This window comes from Pteropus alecto, unplaced genomic scaffold (assembly GCF_000325575.1).
Source record: "Pteropus alecto unplaced genomic scaffold, ASM32557v1 scaffold24, whole genome shotgun sequence".
Classification (NCBI taxonomy): Eukaryota; Metazoa; Chordata; class Mammalia; order Chiroptera; family Pteropodidae; genus Pteropus; species Pteropus alecto.
Genome location: NW_006439192.1, coordinates 9,800,056 through 9,803,694, shown reverse-complemented (window position 1 = coordinate 9,803,694; position 3,639 = coordinate 9,800,056). Strand labels below are relative to the sequence as shown.

At 32.5% G+C, this 3,639-nt stretch overlaps 1 protein-coding gene across 1 annotated transcript in view; it reads right to left on the bottom strand.

The window, feature by feature from the left end:
* Nucleotides 1–3,639, bottom strand: part of PPP2CB (protein phosphatase 2 catalytic subunit beta) — a 30,217-nt gene that overhangs the window by 25,743 nt on the left and 835 nt on the right. The gene's annotated exons all lie outside the window — the stretch shown is intronic.

Sequence of the window (3,639 nt, the reverse complement as noted above, 5' to 3'; positions counted from 1 at the left end):
TTAAGGAAATTCAGATTTGAAAAGCAACATGCAGAGAGTATTCTACAACATCTGGTCATTAATAAACGGTTAGTATAAAAGAAAAAATTTCTTCATGCAAGTTAAAGAACCAGGATTAGGTTTACATTTCACTACATTTACAAGGAGAATTATAAGGAAATCAGTTCAACACAATTAAAAATTCCCATTTAACCTAATGTAGACTCAAATTTTTCACACACATTCGAGTATGTCTATTTTAATGTCATTCTTAGAAAAACTAAGCTCAGAAAATAGTGAGTTTATACAGTCTAAAATGCAGTCATAATTTTGGTATGAACTTTATCTTCAATGTCTGACATTTTAATTTCCTTCCACCAAAAGACTTCATAGCATTTATCTTTAAAAGCCTGTGAAGGAAAAATTTCTGCAAAATTTTCAAATTAGAATAAAAGGCATTTGTTGCAAATAAAACTACTCCATGTGAAAAGAAAATTTATAATATAAATATCTTCATTTTATCTATGGATATAATTTAACATACATATGCAGTCGAGAAATGATTGATTTTTAAAAAGTCTGCTTTCTAGTCATCAGCAATAGTTCATGCTAGTCTGGTTTGGTTTAGTTTCTTTATCTGTCTGCTATGAGGCTGACAATTTGTTCAGTCAGTAGATTTGGGTTTTAACCTCAGCCTCCACTGTAATCATGTCATTCTTTGTTATAATAAGAAAGAAGGAACTACTTTCTATATCATTGCATTTTAAACTATATCAATGGACCACCAAGCTGGCACTACTCCTTGTTCAAGGGAAGTTAAAATGAAAGCACCAGTTAAGGTTTTTGTCTGTTGAGACTTTATTTTTTACTTATTTATTTAGTTAGTTATAGTCTGTCAAAGAAAAGTAATCCAAGAGATTTTTCTCAACTCACAAAAATCATTCATTTTGATCAGGATCTAATTTTCATCAAGATGGTTTTAGGTATTTGGGAATTTAAGCCTGCCGTTTTACATTTCTGAAGTAACATCCTAAAGATATTTCTGCTTATTATAAGGCTGAGGCCAGGACCAAGAAATATATCCATTAGTCCAATATAAAATTAACATATTTATACTCCTATACAAGCCTCAAAATTTTTCTAAGTAGGCACTGTACAATCAGAATGAAGATCAGCTAACGCACCAAGAGGCTCAATTTCCCTTCCTAGAGTATCATCACCAAAGTTCTTTAGTATAAAAGAAAGTTCATCAGGTCAAAGAGCCTAAAAAATGTCTTCCTGAGATTCTGCCAAGAGTTAAATATAGTTCTAGTCACAGAATGTCCTGAACAGTGCCAGACTGGCTCTCTAGGCACATCATCTTTTAAAATTACTGTGCATACTGCTGTTGCAGGAATGAGTAGCAGAAATAATTTCTCTATACACGACTCATTAGCTTCAAAAGTTGGACTGCTAATTTAATGTTAAGAGCTAGTCTTCTCAGAAGATATGCCTTACTATTTTATGCAAACAACTTTTCTCTAGACAGAAATTCACCTTGAAGGCAAGACATACCATAACCATTCATTTTTTTTGTTGTTATTCTTCAATTCATTTTTGTTGTTGTTATTCTTCAATTGGCATTAGGATGGATTTCATTTTTGCCACTACCCCAAAATAGGGCCTTTACCAGTATCACTTTGGTCTTAATTTCAGGTGACTCATTTTTCAGGCAATCGAAGTTAAAACAGAAACAATTTTTAGGAAAAACCACCATCATATAAAGTAACTTTCCAGAGTAGTATTTCCAATACACTCCAAAAATCATGCCAATAAAAAAAAAATTTAATTAAAATCTAGACACAAAGATATAAAGAGAAAGATGATTTATAAAATTGGGCTTAACTTTTCATTTTTCTTTTATATTCTTTCTAAAAGCCTGCCATTCTGACCCTGGAAGGGTTGAGCGAGTATTAAGTAGACCAAATGAAGAGTGAAGTTACTTCACAAAATTGCTACCAACCCCAGTACTTTTTGCTTCAGATAACAAGGACCACAAGAAATACTGAAACTGTATTTTTCAGGATTCTCTAGCCACTATATATATAAAAAACTTCTTTTGAAGTACATTTACCAGAGAGAAGCCATATCTATTTATTCTGAATCTTTTTCTAAAACAAAATGGGGCGACAGATTTAAAACAAGATAAAATAGCTATATTTAGTTTTAGTTTTTCTTCATTTTTCATTGAGTGCTTCAGGACTTTATACAGGTCCTATTCTCAATATTCACAACCAATCCAGGAGATGCGCAAATATTATCCCCGTCTTACAGATAAGGAATCAGATGTGCAAAGACACTGGCAGCTATCAATTTCTGGAGCCAGGGTGAACTCAAGCTGACTTCTTGACATAAACACTACACTTGTCAGGAAAAAAAAGAGGATGGGGTAGAGATATAAAATAGAACTAGAGACTAAAGTTAGAGGATAAAAAATACATATACCACAAAAAATACACATATCACAGTTGTTAGAAGAGGGCAGCAAAACTAAACATTGTTCAGAAGGGTAAAGAGAAAGGGATACTACCACACCTCTCCATCTCATTGCCAATCCCACCAAAGGGGTGGAGGACAATGATAAATGGGGATTTTCACTCACAAATTCATGTTTACTGCATAAGTATAAATATTCAAAGAAAAAAGTGGATTAAGATATAAGCTTATATATACACCTATAAGGTCCTAGGGACCTTCAATGTGTTTAGGAGTCAAAGTAAAAATAACTGTTCTTGACAAATACAGATAGCTTCGTAGAATGATTAAAACTCAACTGTCATTTCTCTAGGAAAACATCTTAAAATTATTAGAGTCAAAGGAAAAACAGATTCAACCTCCACCTTTGTCCATAACCTCAAGCGTGTACACACACACACGTTCATAGTGAAGGTAACTGACTCAGCTAATTTCAAAACGACATTTCGCTTGACACTAGAGCTTGAGAGAGATTTAAAACGTAAATTTTAAGGCTCATAAAATTATAGGTTATCGCACAAGAAAAATTGAATGTCTACTTTAAGCTATAAATTAACAGTTTCGCAAAAAGAAAAATACCACTTGCTTGGCAGTTCTATTTACAGAAATAACTTCTGTGTTAAATAGTTATTTAATATATGACGTTCCTATGCAACACTACAGTTTACAACAGTACTTTAACTTAATATTAGCTATTACTCCTCCATCCCTAATTAAGCTGTTTAATTTTGAGTCCCTTATTAATAACAATGACGAAATCTTTCATTCTTCAGTGTTTCTGAGGCATCTCGACTTCCCAACATAATGATCAAGTCTTATAAGTTATGGCTTAAAAATACAAAGCAACTCAAGAGCATTAAAGAATAAATAACCTCATTACTCCTTCAGAGGGGATGTTTTTATGCAAAAACGTATAAAAATTATTTTGCCCAATATTATTAAAGATAAACGAGAAAAACTCTAAAGTAGATGGAGTCCAAAATAATTCCAGCAATTAAGAAAGCGACATATAAAGAATTCAGAAAGCTGTCTAAGATCCCACAATCAAGAACGACTGTAAACAGTTCCACCACCCGCACACTGTATTACTCTTTGGAATAGGAAGGAAAAAAAATCTTTATGTATCACAAAAAAGGAAAGAACTTT